Here is a 20,970-nt window from a genome sequence, read left to right on the forward strand (position 1 = left end):
TGCTCTCTCCTTCAAGATGGCGTGGGCTCCATGCCCCAGCCCCACAGCCCGGGGAGTGCCTGAAGCTGTGGCAGGGTCTTCCCATCCAGGATAGCTTGGTCTGCCAGTCCATGAGACTCCCACAGGATATATCTGTCCCTCACTCACACACGCACACACCACACATTTCCTTTCACTCCCTCACTCACTCACACCCTCTTCCTCACCACTGTTCTGCTAGCTGCCATCTTGCAAATCCTCTGTTGCCTTTTTAATCATATTTACCCCATCCATCTCCTTGATAGTTAGGTTGAGCCCTAGTCTGTTTGGCTCAGTGGATAGAGCATCAGCCTGAGAACTGAAGGGTCCCGGGTTCGATTCCGGTCAAGGACACATACCTGGGTTGTGGGCTTGATCCCAGTAGGGGGTTTGCAGGAGGCAGCTGATCAATGATTCTCTTTCATCATTGATGTTTCTATCTCTCTCTCCCTCTCTCTTCCTCTCTGAAATCAATAAAAATATATTTTAAAAGATAGGTTGATCAGTTTGTTTTACAAATTTTAGCAATCTCTGTCTCTCATTGCATGATTCATTGAAAACTAGTTTTTCATATATTTTGACCAGTTTTTTAGTTGTTTTATGTGAAAGGGTAAATTCAGTCCTTGTTAATATCTTAGCTGGAAGCATATAAGTATGGTGCCATTTAAAAAAAGATCATCCTTTTCCTCCTTCATATCACCAAATGTCAGGCTTGTCAGTTCTCTGGGTATCTCTGCTCTTTTCTAAAGCCCTTATTTAAAAAATATATATATATTTTATTGATTTTTTACAGAGAGGAAGGGAGAGGATAGAGAGTTAGAAACATCGATGATAGAGAAACATCGTCAGCTGCCTCCTGCACACCCCTCACTAGGGATGTGCCCACAACCAAGGTACATGCCCTTGACTGGAATTGCACCTGGGACCCTTCAGTCCGCAGGCCGATGCTCTATCCACTGAGCCAAACCGGTCAGGGCTAAAGCCCTTAATTAAGTCTGAGTTCAACCTACTTAAATGAGAGCAGCATCTTACTCACTGACTCTTCTACTATGTATATCTCCCTTTGCCAACCTGTTTTTAACAATATGGCCCCAATCAGCCATTCTAGCCCTTATGTATTACAACAGTCACAATGGAAGCAGTGATCATGGAGGATATACTTTGGGGCAAAGAAATTTCTTTCAGAAATTTGGATTGGTTCTATTTATGAAAAGCCAGCTGGAAAGTGGAGGAAATAGTATGAAGAATTCAAGCCAAAAAAATACCATAGCCTCTATTCACTGAGTGTTTTAGATAAATAGTCTGAATTTGATATATGTGGAATTGCCTACATGCTCCATTTGTAGCTCACTGTGGGAAAAGACGAAGCCTCAAGTTCTCCCGATGTCTATGTTTCTAACACAGTGCTTACCAAACATAATGTCTCTACTTATTTTTATTTTTTTTCTTCAGATTTAAATAACATAAGCTTAAGATTGGGGAATGAGGTGAGGAAGAGCCAAATATGTAATTTTATATGAATAAAAGCACTTGAAATAAAATAATCCCAGGGCATTAACTTGCATATGAAACTGGAATCTACAACTTGCTATGACAAACATATACCAGTTCCTAGTTGACTATGTATTTCTTAAGCATATGTTATAGAAGTGGCTTTTTTTCTTGATTAAACTTACATTTATTCTCAGCATGCCTAATTCTGTGACAAGCAGCCTTGAGCCCTGGTCGTTCTGGCTGTCAAGAGCAGCAGGTTCAGACAGCTGCCTGTGGCTCTACCTCTTGGACCCCACTTGTGTGTACACCTTGATGATGTCATGATACCGGCCTTCAGGGGGCTAGTAGTTGGAGAGCAGTGTGTGTAATCTGGTCCTTCTCTCTTAAAGGGGAGCAGACTGGAGTCCTGCTTGATGGCTTCCACTTAGAGCTCCTGGGACAGGAGTTGTAGTTTGTGCAGAACTTCTTGCTGCACCTCAAGCATGGACTTGATGGCTTTCCTCTCCATCTTATTCTCTCCCTGCTTGTACAGGGACCACTTCTTCAGAAGCAAAGCTCTCCACTCAGCCTCCTCAAAGGAGAGCTCTACCTAAGGTTATTGTCTCACTTTGTCCAAGAACCTCCAGGTATAATAAAATCTTCAGTGGGAATTAGGTCCTGGCCAGCCTTTTCTAGTCATCTGTTCCTCTTTTTCAAATGGCCCATAGCAGCTTGGTCTTTGTTTGGATCTACCCTTCTTCTCCTTTTTGAAGAGGTTCTGCTCTAATGGAAATGAGTTCCAAAAAAGACAACAAGGAAGCTTGCTGGTAGGTGTCTCTAATCTGTGTCTGCCAAGGTCCCAGAAACCAGCAGTGCGAGTGCAGAGCTTGCACAGTAGTGATATACGGAATGGCAAGTGGACTCTCCTCATTGTGGGTTCTTGTCCTACAAAGTTTAAAGAATAAAATTTGCGTAGTAAAAGATTTTAAACAAAAATGTGAAAGTTTATTGCAAACATATACAAGCTCCCCCTGGGAGGGGTCCCCAAATCGGGAAAAACCCTCTCTCTCTCTCTCTCTCTCTCTCTCTTTCTCTCTCTTTCTCTCTCGGAAAAAATATAGACCTCTGAGTCTCTTTGTTTATGGGATTATAAATGCTGGTGCCCTCCTCTTCTTCTCCCCCTTATCTTGTAACATTCTTGTAAACAATCTGGCGACTTGGAGCTGTCTCTGCCCATCACGTACTCATTCCTCTTCCACGGACCCCCCTTCCCTAAACTGCCTCTCCTGTCTCTAAAATCCTTTCAGTAGCTCCCAGCGCTGTGGCAGCCATAGCCCCTAAGGCAGCCGACCAGCTGCTTCTGCACCTTGGCAGTCCGGCCTGTGATGCCTAGCACTATGGTCCAAGAAGTTGTGTTTAATATTTCTATTTGTGTTATCTAGGGCATTGGACATCGTGTTTTGGACGATCCATGAATGCTAAATGGAAGAAATAAGTGGATCATTTGGCACTCTCATTTTTATGGCCTCCAAAAGGCTCAAGGGATTTTCAGGCAGTATGTATACCAATAATCCATAAATTCATTAGTTTATTCTCACATGGATATATTAAAACAACCAGTGAGCATTTGGTAGGTTCAGCTTCTGCTTTTTACAAAGCTAAAACTTTTTACTAACAAAATCACTCAGGTAGAGATAGCATATTCTGAGGCTTTAGGCTAATGTTGGTTCCCAAGCGCCCTTCAAATCTACCTCATATATGCCCTGATGGATCTAGGGGGCATATGTAGACACAGAAATTGGCAACTCTCATCTCCACAGAACAGGAGTGAGTCCACTGCAGAGCTGGGCCTGTTCCTAACAACACTTGGCACAGTGGAGAGCTTCTGCCAGGCTGCTCTGTTTTTGTCTGGGAGACATGCTTCTCAGCGAGAGACAAATCACATGCTAAACTCATCTTATACATGGGCTATGTGACAAAGCATAAAGAACTAGAAATTTAAGGTTTCATTTTCCTGGCTACTAAGCATGATCCTTTAATAAAGGAAGAGATAAATATGCCTCTCTGCAATTGACAAGTAAGGATTTATTTTCTAGTCTTTTACTGTGTCACTGTGTCTAGTGTGTTTATGGATGGAGAGACCGAGCTTAGGTGTGACAGCTTTGAACACTGAATCACAATTGCCAGCATCAGGCCCTGCTGCAACTACACTAGTTGACTAGCCAGTGCTTGCAAGGCCAGGCCAAGGGCCTGCCTTGGGAGTCATTCACATTTCATGTTATAGCATTTATAAAAGGGAAGGCAGAAGCACAGAGACATTTTAAAGACCATTTAAGATTGCGAACATATGGGTCGAGGAATACACTGTGCTGGGAATTATACGAACCTTTGGTCCTTTAAAATGTTCCACAGCCTTCATGACAGGGCAGTAAGAAGAGAGAGCAGGAAAGGGATATGGCTTATTTAGCAGCAGACTTCAGCATGAACAGTCACAAACCCTCTGCTATCTCTGAAGATGACCCTGATAAGTCATCCACTTGAGCACATAGCTCCCTGTCCCTTTTCTTTGGCCTAGCAAAAAATAACAAATAGTGGTACCCTAAAGAATAAATATAAGATGTTGTAAGTCCACTTTAAATTATGGAAGTGCTCCCATATTTTCTTTTAAGCTGTAGTCTTTCTCAGCCTTTTAGAAAGTATAAAAACTAAGAGACACTACTATAAGTTATCAGGAAAAATCAATATCCCTGGTGGGGTTGGTAAGTGAGGCTCCTATTGTCTGTGAGGTGAAGGTGTGAGAAGAGGAAAATTAAAATAATAGAGGCATAGGAAAAATGAGTTTTATTAAATGTCCCAATAGATAGCTCAGAGTTGTAACATTTTTTCTGTAAGCAAGTGGTCTATATGTATTGTCAAAATGCAAAGGAGGTTCACATATCAATCCATATAAAGATCAGGAAAACAATATAAAAGCAAAAGAAAATAATTGAGTACAAATTTTGAAAGCCAAAAAAAAGTAATAAATCTTTTAAAGAAGAGTACAGAGATTTCCTTATGCCTTGGCATCGCTGGGCCTGCTGATTTAATCAATGCTAATCACAGAATGTTGCTAGGCAATCCATGTCTTGGTGCCAGTCACGTGATTCTATTTTTCTTTGTAGAGTGCCTATCTCTGCTTTCTGAGACTATCACATTCTGTTGTTCAGGGATGCAATTATACTGCTTTTATTTTGTTTTGTTTTGTTTACAATTTAAAGTTGTGATAGCTCAACTCTGTGTACTTTTCTTGAGGATGAAATATGTGCATTCCTGTCAAAACTGGACCATGAAGTGCTTTGAAAGAAGATAAGATAGAGAAATGTCAATATTAGAGATGGTTTTCAGTAAGCTGATGAGGGAAATGGGGATTAACACTGATGCTAATGCAATTTATGTGCAGATCTCTTCATAACACATGTACCTGGCAGCCTCCAAAGTCACATGGTCTCCAGGGAACAAACTCCATTACTGAGTGCATTTCAAAGAGCTTAGAACAAAAATATAAATAAATATATGGGAAACTAACTCTGAAATTGCACTTTCATAGTGAGGATCACCTCATTCTTTCAGTAACACCATAGTCATATTTCTTTATGACATATGTCATATTCTTTATTCACTAGTCTATCTCCAAATGAAGGTCAGCTCTCTGAGTTTTGTGGTTTGAGATTTGTGGTTTTACTTTGGTGAATCTCTGTATTGGTGGAGTACAGTGACACCTTTCATACATGGTCTGGGGTATATAACTGTTGGTTGGGAACCAAATTCACCTAGATATAATTACACTGACATAAATTTAGTGCAAACTTAGTTTTATTTCAGCTCTGCCATGTATATTCTTATTAGACATAAAACTTTCTTCCTAAAAATATTTTAACTTTGAGTATTAATTTTGTGAATAAATTAGAATGAATGTTATATTTAAACTTTGTGTATATAGTAGCTTAAGCTATACATAGAAAATGTACTTCTAGTTTTAGCTTAAGCACATAAAGAGCTTGGAAGTTATTGCTCCCATCCTTACAAGAATACGATTAAAAACTGAAAATTAATGACTTTTCTCAGACCCATCAGAGAACTAAGTTCAAAGGGCAAATTGCTACCCCATCTGAAGAGACAAGCACATCCAGAGAGACACAGCTAAGGTTGTGGCAGAATGCACTGGAGAACAATCAGCCAGCACTCTGAGGGAGGAAAGTTTAACCTTTATTTCGCAGATCTGCTAGTCCAGGGATTCCGGATCCAAAGCCTGAACTGAACTCCTGGGGAGGCTCTGACCTATATATTTCCTCCTGTGGCGGGCCCTGAGTCCCTGCAGCTCCGTCCAAGTCAGTTTTGGTGGGGCCTTGGGGGCATGTTCTGCAGATCCGCCCGTCAGTCAGAGTGGGGAAGTAAGACTACAGTTTTAACCAGATACTGAAGTAGGTTGCAACCCCCCCCCTCTCCCCCCACATTTTCCTTTTCCCTAAGATCTGTTCACCTGGAGAAGATGTTGATGGAACCATAAACTGGTGTGAACATATAAAGAGTAACTTTGATGAACAGATGGAGACTGGATATAGATTAGCATGAGAGTGAGAAATTCTTTGAGGGCCACAGTCTTAGGAAGGCCTCTCCACTTTTGTGGGCTTTATTTCTGGGAACCTTGCTAGGCTCTCATAATGAAATCCAAGTAAGATCCCTTCATTGCTCTGGCAAGGAAAAGAGAAGAGTAACTATTGTGAAATGTGTTCCGAGTCTTCTCCATAACAAAATTCTGTAGGAAATTGACTTTTCCAGGGCATTATCACAGCTGGGAGAAGGGAATTCCTTCCATTCCAGCTTCTTCTAGTCTTCCTGTCTCACAGGACACTAGAGGAGTTTGAAATCTCTGGCATTTATAGCTATGCAAAACATTAAACACATGCAAACCCTTAGCAATATTAACATAAATATTCACACTGTTTACCTCAGTTCCTATTACCTGATACAACATATCCAGCTTTCAACACAAATTAAAAGGCCTGCCAAAAGGCAAGGGAAAACAGTCTGATGAAACAAAACAAGCATCAGAACCAGATGAAGATAGGACACAGGTGTTAGAATTATTAGGAGGGAAATTGAAACATCTATGATTAATATTTTAAAAGACCTAGTGGGGAAAATGACAATATGAAAGAATGATGTAGGTGGGTAGAGTAAGCAAAGTGGTATAAATGCTAACAATCAAAAGTATATGCTTGAAATAAAAAAATACAGTATCAGAAATGAAGAAAACCTTCAATGGCTTATCAGTAGGTAATGGATACTTCTCAAACTTAAATGCAAAGATAAAAATAACAAATAAGCAGAATAGAACATCCAAGAATAGGGGTACAATATAAAAAGGTATAAATTATATGTAATTGGTGTTAGGTTAGGTGGCTCAGGAGGCGGCGCAAGAAATAGAGTCCAGTGAATGAGAAAAGAAAGGAAAGGAAAGTTTATTCTGCGTCCCCGGGAGACCCACGTATCCCCAAAGACAGGGCACATGGATTCACGCCAACATGGAGGGGGGCGCTTTTTTTATACTGCGGTTGGGTGAGGGGCGGGGACATGAGCTGAGGTATTCAGTTGAGGAGGCTTCAGCTGCAGGGGGGTCAGCAAGGTATTCAGGGAGAAGGAGCCATCTGTGTCTGGCACGTTGACCTGTGAGAAATCCCAGGTCTGTGAGAAATTCCAGAGGAAGTCCATTGTCTCATCCCATGTCTGCATGTATCCGATCCTGGGCTCTCTCCGACCTAACAATTGGAATATCAGAACAAAAGATATATTCAATATATTCATGGCCTAGAACTTCTCAAAATTATTGACAGACACAAAACCACAGATTTGGGAATCTTGAAGGTATTGTTGCTCTATACCTTACCTATAGAGCAATAATCACGATAGATACCAAAAAATGAAACTGTTAATGTAAAAACATTCAAACCTGTAAAGAACTTTTGTGAGTTTATTTGAGCCAAACTGTCCACAATTGCCAGGAAGCGGTATTTCAAAAGATTGGGATAATGCTCCAGAGAATGGTGGTTTTTTCATCTATTTTTAAACATTACAGTCAAAGGAGGGGACATAGGTGGGTTACATGAAATCTATTAGTGATAGATTAGAGAGGCAGGAGAAAGCAAAGTGGGGAAACCTCTGGGATTGGATAAAAAAATAAAATGATAGACACATACTTAGGTGGGTGCAGGATAGCCAACAGTCAACAATTAACATTTTAACAATGAAGGAATTTGTGGTATCTGTCCTGGTGCCCAGGCACAATAGGTGGGTTCAGAAACTTACTTAGACATTTCGAGGATATGTTATCATAGATACAAAAAGACAGATAGGCTCAGTTAAGGTAAAGATGAAGATACTGGCCTAAGATGTAACTACCTACCATAACTGCTTTTAGTTAAAGTTTAATTTCAGACTATCCTTTGTGGTTACCTTAGGTTTCTGAGTTTGCAAGACCACCATGCAGGCCTTCCCTGAGCTTGTCAGGTTAGCATGTGGACCCTTTCATCCACACAAAAAAAGAAAACAACAACCAAAAAAACCACACCTACCCATATCACATCTAAACTGCACAAAAGTGAAGGCAAAGAAAAACATATTGAAAGAAGCTGGTGGTGTCTACAATCCCATTAAAAAAAATGGGCAAAGACCGTAAATAGACACTTCTCCGAAGAGAAGATACAGATCGCCAAGAGACACATGATAAAATGCTCAAAGTCACTAATCAGAGAGATACACCTCACCCCTGTCAGAATGGCCATCATCAACAAATCAACAATTTGTGCACTGGGCCTCTAGTTGATAATAATGCTGCAGTGAACATGGGTATGTAAATATCTCTTGGAGATCCTATTTTCCATTCTTTTGGCTATATTCTTAGAAGTATCATTCCTAGATCATATGGTAATTTTGTTTTGAATATTTTGAGGAACCTGCATCTTATTTTCCATAGCAGCTGCACCATTTTACTCTCCCATCAATAGTATACAAGTCTTCTGATTTCTCTACATCCTCACCAATGCATGTTATTTTCTGTGGGCTTTTTTGTTTGTTTATTTGTTTTTTATAGAAGCTTATTGAGCTTCCATAAGATAATTATTTTGAATTCTTTGTCAACTAATTCATAGATGTCTACTTCAAGGTCAATTTCTGGAGAGTAATTTTGTTTCTTTGATTGAGTCATATTTCCCTGTGTCTTTATATACCTTGTTATTTCTTGCTTCCAATATTTATGGACTGGCTTTTTTCAGAAGACCTTCTCCAGTCAACCTGGATAGAGATTCTAAGAGCCTCTCAAACATTTTCTGAGGGTGTGTTTTCTCTGTGCATGTTATTTCCTAACTATACGGATTTTCCAGTTTCTTTTTCAGGAGTTTGTAATCTCTTCTTCCATCTGGTGTCTGTTTCAGTTATCTAGTTTTTTTTGGTGCTACAACATGCCACCAAGCTCTTTGTTCTCAGCAGCCCCCAGGCTTTAAAAGTAAGCTGGTTCTCCACAAGCACTCTGAGTCAGATGTGACAGAATCCAGTCCCTGAGGAAGCCTACTGAGAAACTGGAACATTGGTTATATGTTCCACTCTTCCCCTTTCCTCCCAACAGAGAATGAGCATTTTCTTTCAATCACACCAAGCTGTGCTGGCTTAGGGGCAGGGCTATCGTGGGTGAAATGCAACAACTTTTCTTATCAATTTCAATGTGGCTATTCTTAGCTTTGCCTTTTCCTGGGGTACTGAGTCATCTTAACTGGTTTCTGGAGTACCTATAAAGCCTTTATGGACCATGTACAGGGGTCGGCAAAGGTAGGGTACAGTTGTACATATGGAAAAAGACATTCAGATTATGATTATTACAATAGCTTTATTAACTGTGTTTCTAGTACCTACAACTGTAAACCTATTTGCCCACCCCTGTATTGTTGTTAAGTCAGTGTCTCTGTGGGGAACGAGGTGGGGGTTTGTATTCTGCCATCACTGACATCACTCTTAAATCTCCATGTTTTATGATAAAGATCAAGGCACTGAGATAAGGGAAATGAGTTTTATATACTGAATAATTATTATAATTGCTAACCTTTTGTGAATGCTTACTATGTGCTTGTCACGGTTTATAATGAAATTCTCACAACTGTATCAATAAGGAATCCAAATACCACTTCCCTACCCCAATTTACCAAATGAAAAAACTAAGAGAGATTATCAAGGTGGCCTGACAATGTCTTTTTAGTCAATAGATAAAAGCCACACACAAACAAACAAAAAGCAAAACAAAACCAGAAGGTGATTTAGTGAGTTAACATGTATTTTATTGCTAAATATCATAGGACACCAAAAACTTCACAAGTGATAAAGCATTTAATAACACAATATGACCTCACATATAAAACATTTTCAGAAGTTCTTAGACTTTTAGGGAGGAAGAATGTTTAACTTAAAGTTGATTTAAATCTGACAAGTATACCATTCAAAGAGAAATGAGTTTCTAGTATTTTCCGCATGGATTATAGTTCTATCTCTGAAGCCATCCTGGATGCCTATTAGGAAAGCATTGATTAAAATGTATTAACAAGCCCCACATCTGTTTATTCAAAGGAAACCTCCATGTATGCTCAGAGGTAATTTTCCAAACCCAGTCAGATGTAGAGATTTATGTCACATTAGCTCCCCCCAGGATAACTTTATGTTGAAGCCCCCCCCCCGCCCCCCGCAAAAAAAAACAACAACCCAGAAACATCCTACAAGCTAGTTCCACCCACCCTTCACTAACATCTCATTCAACTTTCCCATGGCTCACAATGACTCGTAGAATTGTATCTCTTCCAATACTTAAGATTCAACTTTGCTATGTTCTCTTTATTACAAGTAATAAGAATAATTTCTAAGGCAGATTATATGAATAAATTGTCGGCAACTACTGTACTTTACTACTCTTTTTGCTTTCTCTTTTTTTTGGTCATTTTTGCATTTTTATCACTTCCTTTCAGATGGGAGAAAAAAGACAAAGGGACATTGGCCAGATATTTTCATTTAGATGTAACTTTTGTTCTAAAGTTCCAGTACTTAGAATATATTAACCTCATTTATCATGTTTTAGAAAAGCCAATAAAACTAGCGCATAGTTCTAGGTCAAAACAAACAGTTGTATGTTTCTTGTTTACAACTCTGGCTTTCTTGATTATCACTTACCAAGGACTTAACTGATTCACAAACTAGTGGCCTCCAAATTACCTTCCGAGCCTACAGGTCTTCCCTTCCAATCCTTTAAATTGCATCAAGTAATAATCATTGCTAAAGGTAAAATAATAAAAAAATTAAACAGACTCCCTACAGCACAATTTCTAACAAGCTAAGTTTATATAAGAAAATGAATTTAAATGAAAGATATAAATGCAAGAGGAAAAAAGCCAACGAAAGAGCAAAATTTTAGTAGAACCTCAGATGTGATTATTCATTATTTCTGAGCAGAGTCAGGGCTCATTAATTCTAGGGAAGAGTCAGAATATACATGAGGGGAAATAAAGTTGGTCAGTTCCTCCTAGAGCTTCCTATTCCCTCAGCAAATATTACCATCTCACTCTACTTTAAAAATAAAATGAATAGTGCTTTTTACTGACCCTTGGAAAACTTCCTCTATGCATCGAATGTCATTTAATTTGCATTCATTATCCTCTGGGAAGTAGTGTAAGGCATTTATTATTAGTTTTAATATTAGTGGATAGCACTCTGACTACAGAACTTATTTCTAGGTTACTGAGAGGCTGTCAAAGCCCTAAGGGTATTCAAGTCTTCTGCCTCCTGAAATATTCACTTGGCAATACAAAAAAATAAAATTATAATTGTGGATATATCTACATGATATCAAAATAACAGATGGGTTGTGCTGGAAAAGCTGCATGCACACTTATGGAATTGTATTCTCAAACAATTATGAACTGACAGATTTTTCATATTTTCACTTTAATTTGGGTGTTGTGAGGATACAGTTGAAGGGTGGCAAAGCCTAAGATAATGATTGAAATTCAGAGAAATTTTAGGAAATACTTATTGTGTTGATAATCCATGCATATGGTAATTGTGAACACACACTTATTAACAAAACCTGTTTCCGATCTCTCATGTCTGTCCTTTTAATGACCATCACGGTCAAGCAATTCCTATGCTTGTGACACAGCAGTGTGAAGTGCCAGTGATTTCCTGAGCTGTAATAATTTCACAGCAATGCATAGAGTAATGAGGAGTGTCATTCGGTGTCACGGTGACAGCTTGCCTGTCTTGGATTGTACATAAATCTAAACTAGGGAGAGTGTAGCAAAAAGAGACCTGGTTTGGGTGACAAAAGAAATTGTCCTTGTCTCAGCTCTGCCATCACTTAAAGGGTGACCTTGGAAATTTCATCTAGCCCCTTTCAGCCTCAGTTCTCAATTTCAGAAGAAAAGAGAGAGGAGAAAGAGAGGGAATAAAGGAAAGAAAGAAAGGAAGGACCAAAGGAAGGAAGGAAGGAGGGTGGGAGGGAGTTAGGGAAGGAGAGAGGTGGGGAAGGAAGGAAAGAAGGAAATGAAGGGGGGAGCAGAAAGAAGTGTGGTAAGTGAAGGGAAGGGAAGGAAATAAAGAAATAATGGAGAGCCCTAGGGCCCTGGCTAGGCAGTTCAATTGGTTGGCGTATCATCCCATGTGCCAAAGGTTGTGGGTTCAACTCTTGGTCAGGGCACATACCTAGGTTGTGGGTTTAATCTCCAGTTGGCATGGGTACTGGAGGCAACCTATTGATGTTTCTCTCTCACATCGATGTTTCTCTCTCTCTCTTCTTCTCAAAATCAATAAAAACATATAAGGATTAAAACAATCATGGAGGGCGGGAGGAAGGAAATAATAAATATGGTAACAAAGGGATAGAATTTTAGAAATATGAGTGTATTACATATGCCATAGAATTCATATTTCATCTTCTGCCTCAGACTACCCTTCCATTTTAACAAAAACATTTTCACGATGTTCATTCAGTCAACAAAGATGTACTACCTAAACACCTACCATTTTTAAATGTTATGCTTTGTGCGGGGACTACCACAATAAATATCCCATCGTGTCAGCATTGAAAGTTTTCAGAGTACAGTTAGAGTAATATGTAAAAATGACAATTACAGAGCTGTCACTTCAGTGAATAAAACCAGTCACAAAGAGGACCATATTTTTCCATAGGGGAAGTATTTTTGCTTTTGTTCTGTTTTGGTGGCTTTCAGTGCTCCTCAGGTGTCACTTTTATATTTTCTGACTTCACTATTTTTAGGCTTCCCTGGATCTGAAGCAGAGAGCAAAGCAAATCCGGAGGGGAGGCTGTGCTTGGCTGACAGAGGACCTCCTTAGTGTCTTGCCAAGATCACCTTTAATTTTTCATCTTCCAGTTCTTCTGCTTTATTTCTCCCATCATTTTTCTCCCCCCTCTCTCGGGTTTTCCTCCCATTTGGATGCCAACCTATTCGTAAGAGGCTGCAATAATAATTATTCTGACAGGGGTTTTTCCCCTAACAGTTCTCACCTGCCTTTTCTGGCAGCACAGGACATGGAGCTCAGCACATGGATTTGTGGACTTTTGTTTCTATTCCCGGGGATTCATACAAGGAGCCAAGGAGTGATAGTTTGGGCTGATACATAGGTTCATCCTGCTGCTGTACCCAGTGTGATACATCTGTCTCCTGTTTACCTGCAAAGTAATTAAACTGCAAACAAATCCTCTGAGTCACTAGAGCTTTTAAGGTCCAAACACTCTTGCCATCTGTGTTCCATGAAAATTATTCAGTGGCAGACTATGCTTGGCAAGCATTCTCTGCTCTCCAAACGGGCATTTATCAATGAGGAAATTCCGTGTCTTCAAACTCAACACTTAATAAGCATCACCGCTCTTTTTATAGGTTTGGAACAATGTCGGTATTTCTATGAACAGGCTCAGAAATACTTTGGGAAATTATTTTACGTGCCATCCTGCCAAATCCCCCAACAGACAGATATGTTCATTCCCCATTCCCTGCAAAACTATGTTCCAAAGCCAGGACCAGGAGACAGACTTCGCAGCCTCTAAAGAAAGGAAGGTTCAAACTTACTTGGGTAAATAAGCCCTATGACCTAAATCAATTTGGCCATGCCCATCTATTAAGTTATTTTTGGCAGATACACAACAAAAGTAGCCAAATGTTTCATACAGGTAAGAGTTGAATAGGCCCAGAGCCTCATTAAAAGCAGACTTTGAATCAAATTCTAGCATACATCCATTTATTAATTACCCATTATCGAACAGCTCATGCAATGTTGAAGTGGTACCTGATAATTGTATTTTTTGACAAGTATCTTAGATGATCCTGAAGCCCACAAAGTGTGAAAAACAGCCCAATGGATGTGGCTCAGTGGTTGAGTGTTGCCTCATGAATCAGGAGGTCACTGTTTCGATTCTCGGTCAGGGCACATGCCCGGGTTGCGGGCTCAATCCCTGGCAGTAGGCATGCAGAAAGCAGCCAATCAATGATTCTTTTCATCATTGATGTTTCTATCTCTCTCTCCCTTCCTCTCTGAAATCAATACAAATATTTTTTTAAAACGTGTGAAAAACAGTGCCTTGAGTTGTGCATCCATCAGAGCTGATGGCTGCCCTAGCTGCCTCCAGATGGTCTTCAGGAGCTGAAAGAAACCAGGAAAGAGCTGCTGGAAGGAAGCCCAGGAAAGGTTACATTTAAGGCAAATTGGATGCGCATTACACATGCTCCCAGCTTTGTTTATTTTTTAAAGCATAGAAATTATCTGTGGAGATTATTTTTATATACAGAAGCACGGAGCCTAAATCAGGCCTGGTGAATCTACATGTTTGTTGGTGGAGAGTTATATATATTTTGCAAGAGCTCTGTATTGATTCTAATGCACAGTTACACAGTCATATTTGTGCATCAGTGATATTGAGCTACCCTTTCCATTTCTCCAATTCCAGTTTAGAGCTTTCAGCAACAGAAAAACACTGTACTTCTCTGTTCCCGGAGTTGCTGTTAATTAGCAGTGCGATCTCAGACGTGTCACAGGAAGGCACTTTAAACATAAGCTAAAACAGATATCCTGACAAATATTGTCCTAAGCCCAGCCATCCAATTAACCACAGGTCTTTATCACAGGTGTGGCAGGAGACAATATTTTTATAATAGTCAAGGCTTTTCTTTCTCCCGTTATTTTTGACAGTCGTGGGCATTCCATCTGTTGGGTTAATGGTATTCCTTGAGTCAGGGAGGGCTAACTCAGCTGGGAATACAGAAGTTAAATGAGTTTCTGAGTATATTTTATTAACTTATAGAATAATCGATTTGTGAAAACCTGGCATTCCAATAAACAATCTTGAAGGAAGCAGTCCTAGAATTTATGCCCTGTGTATTTATCTCAAAAGATTATATGAGAATGTGAGAACAGTTTCCTGCCTCTGGGAAGATAAAGAACCCAAGTATTTGCTTTAATGGAAGCAAAATATTTGGCAGAGGGGATTAAGGGAATTAATTTGTGGATTAAATGTCACAGGATCATGTTCTAGGGGTCATGTGTGATAGAAATCTAGACAGGTTTAGTGGGACCCAAACATAAAGAGGGGTTAGCGAAAGGCCCCTGGAGAAATCCCAAAGCCACTTTGGCATCTGATATCTAGAGTTTGCAAATTGCGATACATGTCCTTCAATGTGGTGGGTAGAGGAGCATCCAGAAGTGGCCTCTTCCCTTTAACAGCGGTTCTCAACCTGTGGGTCGCGACCCCTTTGGCGGTCGAATGACCCTTTCACAGGGGTCGCCTAAGACCATCCTGCATATCAGATATTTACATTACGATTCATAACAGTAGCAACATTACAGTTATGAAGTAGCAACAAAAATAATTTTATGGTTGGGTCACAACATGAGGAACGATATTTAAAGGGCCAGAAGGTTGAGAACCACTGCTTTAGAAGATATATAAAAATGGCTAAGAGTGGGCTGGAGACTCTAAAAGCCCTAAAATGATAGGAAACTGAAGACACACATTGGTCTATAATAAACTGGGTATCACAGAGCAGAAAGGATATGGGCATTTGCACCAGAGAGGCAGTGGATAGATGTCAACCAATAAAATCAATTAACATTATACAGCTCAATAAATAAATAAATTAAATTAAAAAAAGAAAAAAGATTATACAGCTTATCCAAAGCCAACATGGGTTCTTGATTCCAATGTAAAGTTACATAGTCTGTCTCTCTCTCTCTCTCTCTCTCTCTCTCTCTCTCTATATATATATATATATATATATATATAAAACCTGAGGAATATCCTATATAATAAAAGGGTAATATGCAAATTGCCCTAACAGCAGAGTGACTGGGAATCACTGGTCACTATGACACACACTGACCACCAGGGGGCAGACGCTCAATGCAGGAGCTGCCCCCTGGTGGTCAGTGTGCTCCCATAGGGGAAGCTCTGCTCAGCCACAAGCCAGACTGACGGCTGCCAGTACAGTGGTGGTGGTGGTGGTGGGAGCCTCTCCCGCCTCCTCAGCAGTTCTAAGGATGTCCAACTGCAGCTAGGCCTGCTCCCTGCTGGCAAGTGGACATCCCCCGAGGGCTCCCGGGCTGCCAGAGGGATGTCTGACTGCCATCTTAGGCCCAATCCCCTAGGGAGTGGTCCTAAGCCAGCAGGTGGTCATTCCCCAAGGGGTCCCAGACTGTGAGAGGGCACAGGCCAGGCTAAGGGACCCTCCTGAGTGCACAAATTTTTGTGCACCGGGCCTCTAGTGTATATGTATGTGTATATATATATATATATATATATATATATATATATATATATATATCCCAATTTATGTATAAATCCCCTAAATCCCCCTGGAACATAACTCCATTGGCAAATAGAAGGGAAGGGAAGACAGAAAATGTCATAAACCATAAACTAAGGCAGTGTTACCCTAAAAGAGATTGAATTTCAAAAAAGAATTTACTGAGTTTACCTTCAATTTAAAAAATTAAATTTTCCACTACTAAGCTAAAATGAAAACTCAAAATCCAAATTTAGTTCAGTTACAAACATGGTGAGTGTACTCAATATTTCTCTACCTAGGACAATTTTGATATCCTCATTAGAGACAAATTACATACTTATTATCTATTTCTCTACCTTTTGATGAATACAGTAATTAAGTCTCTGTCCATAATTTAGTGTCCTAAAATAGTTACTATTTTACAGGAAACAACTCACGGTTGGGTGGATAACATATTATATCCCTAGCAACCACTGCAATCTTAGTCCAATTTGGTCGTGCACAATCTGTAGTTTACTTTTTATTTAAAAAATCCTGCCCAAAAGTTGGAGGTGGGTGAGGGTAGTTGCTTCCCCATAAACTTTTCCATCAGGATAAATTAAGTCTTAGAACAAACGCTGCCACATATACAGATATACATTAATAAAACATTAATTATCAAACAGGCATGAAACAGTTCATACAACCTATTTTGTGGGCTTCATGAAGTCCAGATTTCTGATCCTTTAGGTGCTTTAACTACCTTCTTGCATGAAAGGGTCAATATAGATGGATCTTAAATCACTGCAGAGGCTGGTATCTGTAAACAGTATAATAATTACCAGTATATATCCTCTCAGACTAGTGGTTCTCAACTTTGGCTGCACAATGGAATCACTTAGGGAGCTCTAAAAACTACTAATGCCTGGATTGCTTCCCCAAGGATTCCCATCTAATTGTTCTGAGGTGTGGCTTGAGTATTTGCAGCTTTTTAAAGAATTCCAAGTATGTCTAATGTGCAACTAAGTTTAAGAACCATATTTCTCAACCAGTAGTGGTACACATGATTGTTTAGAAATCAATCAAGGTTGGGGTTTCATTACAAAGGGCTAAATCTACCAACATCATTAGATTCTTTTTTGCCCCATGCCTCTGATTCTATTTTATGCATGTTTATTTTGTTCATTAGATTTCTTGTTCATTTATTTTGATTTTTAGATTCAATTATTGACAGATATGTATTTATTGCCATTTTTTGTTCATATTATTTATATTTATTTTTATTTTTCTTCCTCTTCTAAAGAATACCCTTCAACATTTCATGTAATACTGGCTTGGTGGTGATTAACTCCTTTAGCTTTTTCTTGTCTGTGAAGCTCATTATCTGACCTTCAATTCTAAATGATAGCTTTGCTGGGTACAGTAACCTTGGTTGTAGGTCCTTGCTATTCATCACTTTGAATATTTCTTGCCACTCCCTTCTGGTCTGCAAAGTTTTTGTTGAGAAATCAGCTGACAGTCGTATGGATGCTCCCTTGTAGGTAACTAACTGCTTTTCTCTTGCTGCTTTTATATCTTTGTCTTTAACTCTTGGCATTTTAATTATGATGTGTCTTGGTGTGAGCCCCTTTGGGTTCCTCTTGTTTGGGACTCTCTATGCTTCCTGGACTTGTAAGTCTATTTCTTTCACTGGGTAGGGGAAGTTTTCTGTCATTATTTATTTTATTAAAAAATATATTTTTATTGGTTTCAGAGAGGAAGGGAGGGAGGGAGGGAGAGAGAGAGAGAGAGAGAGAGAGAGAGAGAGAGAGAGACATCAATAATGAGAGAGAATCATTGATCAGCTGTCTCTTGCACACTCCACACTGGGGATTGAGCCCACAACCAGGATGTACCCTGACTGGGAACCAAACTGTGACATCCTGGTTCATACGTCAATGTTCAACCACTGAGCCATATCAGCCAGGCTGTCATTATCTCTTCAAATAGGTTTTCAATATCTTGTTCTCTCTCCTTCTGGCACCCCCATAATGCAAATGTTGGTACTCTTGAAGTTGTCCCTGAGGCTCCTTACACTATCTTCATATTTTGGAATTTTTTTTATTTTTCTCTTCTGATTAGGTATTTAATATGTTAATTCACAAAGCCTAATTTGTTGATTGAAAAATAAGAAACAGATCACTTTCAGTAGCTGCCTTTTGAGGATGGGCTCCCTATTTGAGTACCAGCTGACCACGCTTAGACTATGCATTGTTCTTTAGTGTACTTGTACCCAATTTAGTGTTTGAGCTAGCTATTTAAATAATATACACCTAATATATGTGGGTCTGCATATGTGTATGTTGCTGTGTGTAGAATGTTAAGTATATTATAGGTAGTGTAACACCCTGCCCATCATATAGTTAACATGGATCCTGAGTGCTATTTTCAACTCCTTCCATGTGGTCTATTAAGTAAAATGTTTCTCTTGAGTTCTGTGAGCCACTTTAGCAAATGAATGAAACCCAAGGAGGGATCATAGGAACCTCCAATATATATCAGGTCATTCAGAAGCACAGGTGACAACATGGAGTTATGACTGGATTCTGAAGTGAAGGTGAAGGCAGTCGTATAGGACTAAACCCTTAACCTGTGGGATCTGACACTGTCTCCAAGTAGATGGTGTGGTAATTGAGTTATACTTGTTAGACTGTGTTTGCTTTTTAATTATAATTTATTCATGTCACAATTGAACCCTAGCTGTCTCCAATAGTGATGATGAGAGGAAATAGGAAGTTCACGAGTTGAGTTTCTCTTTACCTTTCTGTTCCCGAGGCTAACCAATTACTAACCCAATGCCCTCTGTCTCAATGTCTTTAGCTTGGATGATCCTTGCCCTCAAAGAGAAAAGCAAGACCAGGTCCATGATTCAAATTGCAAGATTTTACACTTAATTTTATTCACTGTGAGATGTAATTGAGGCACAATATCATAGTCATTGATTGTCATTCCTTTGACAGACAAGTGTCTGGGAAATTTGGGGCAAGATCTTATTTGATGCAGACAGACTAGCAGGCACTGGGATTTGGGGGAATGCTCAGCAGGTGCTGGACACCAGCCATAATTTGGGGTTTGTTCAGGACACCAGTATTTAGTAAGAGAAATAGCAAGAATAGACCTGGCCCCAAATTCTAAGGGAGCCCTCGGTATTTGTTGGCAATTATTATAGGAATATCTCTGTGTTTTGTTCAAAGATGAATGTGTTAGAGACACAAGTATGTTTTTTGAAGAGAAGCCCAGAAGGAGAATTTTAAATTAGAAAAGCTTTCTCATAGACAAATAAATCTATGTCACATATATAGTAGATGTGTTACCATTTTTAGGGACAAGGATAAAGATAAAAGCTCAGATGCTAGCTGGAGAGTTAACTCAATTCTGAGCCCTGGTATGTCAAATTCTGTTTTCCCCTAAGAGAAGGCAAAATTAATCTACATCTATTACTCAATCAATTTTAGAGCAGTTGTCAAATGGTCGAAGAGAGAATAAATAATAGAAATACTCTTCTTAGTAGCCAGAGCACATTGGTTTTGTATTTACCATTCATTTAAAAGAAAAAGATCTCTGTGTTTTGTTCAAAGATGAATGTGTTAGAGTCACAAGTATGTTTTGTTAAGAGAGGCCCAGAAGGAGAAATTTTAAATTAGAAAGCTTTCTCATGGACAAGTAAATCTATGTCACATATATAGTAGATGTGTTACCGCTTTTAGCAAAGGCAAACATTGAGCTAAACATCAGAAGGCTAGTGTGTGCTTTACAGTTGTGATGATAAATCCAATTTCCTACAATAAATGCTCCAACAGATAACATTTTCTATTGAAAACATATTCAACAAGCCCCTTGCAATTATAGTTTTGAGGTTAAGGATGACATTGCACTAGGGATAAAAATAAAGCTCTGCAAATGAAAACAGAATGTTACCAGAGATTTTTTCCATTTGCAACAAATGTGACCACAAATCAATTTTACAATAAGATAAGGAATATGTATAGATTAAGTTAAATCTGTACATGGCTAATGCTATTTATACCTTGTGCCTTAATTATAGTTGATTTGTAAATATTTCCAACCTTCTCTATTATCTTTTCAATAAAGATTAACAAAGAGCCCTGTATCTTTCATTCCCAAAAGCACTTGTATCAAAAATTATTTCCCCTAAAGTTTCCTTATTGAATACTATTAAAATATTTGGTTTGTAGTTTTATTTTAACCAAAGTGAATCATAATATTTGGTGCTTAAACATTTCCAATTCCATAGTACACTGTAGATAATTTGCTTAAGTATTTTCCAAGTATTTTATTTTACCTTCCTTAGAAATTTATGGACTAGGTATTCTTATTCTCATGTTACAGATAAAGAAACTGAGGATTAGAGAGAAGTTGTTTAGCTAACTTCTGCCAGAGCAGGAATTGGAACCCACTTTGCTCCAAAGCCCTCTCTCAGAGATATAGGGGAGTGTGGCCCAAGACAGAATGTGGTACAGTCTGAGGCCCAATTTACAAAGTGTATTTATTGCACAGTTCATGGTGTCAATAGACACTTGTTGAATAATGTAGCAATGCCATCCATGTGCAGTTGACCAAATCTAATTCAAGCAGA

General features: G+C 39.1%; 1 pseudogene; it reads right to left on the reverse strand.

Annotated features, from left to right (window-relative positions):
* Positions 1–1,790: 1,790 nt before the first annotated feature.
* Positions 1,791–20,970, reverse strand: part of LOC102427454 — a 32,411-nt pseudogene continuing 13,231 nt past the window's right edge.

This window comes from Myotis lucifugus, unplaced genomic scaffold (assembly GCF_000147115.1).
Source record: "Myotis lucifugus unplaced genomic scaffold, Myoluc2.0 scaffold_192, whole genome shotgun sequence".
NCBI classification, from domain to species: Eukaryota; Metazoa; Chordata; class Mammalia; order Chiroptera; family Vespertilionidae; genus Myotis; species Myotis lucifugus.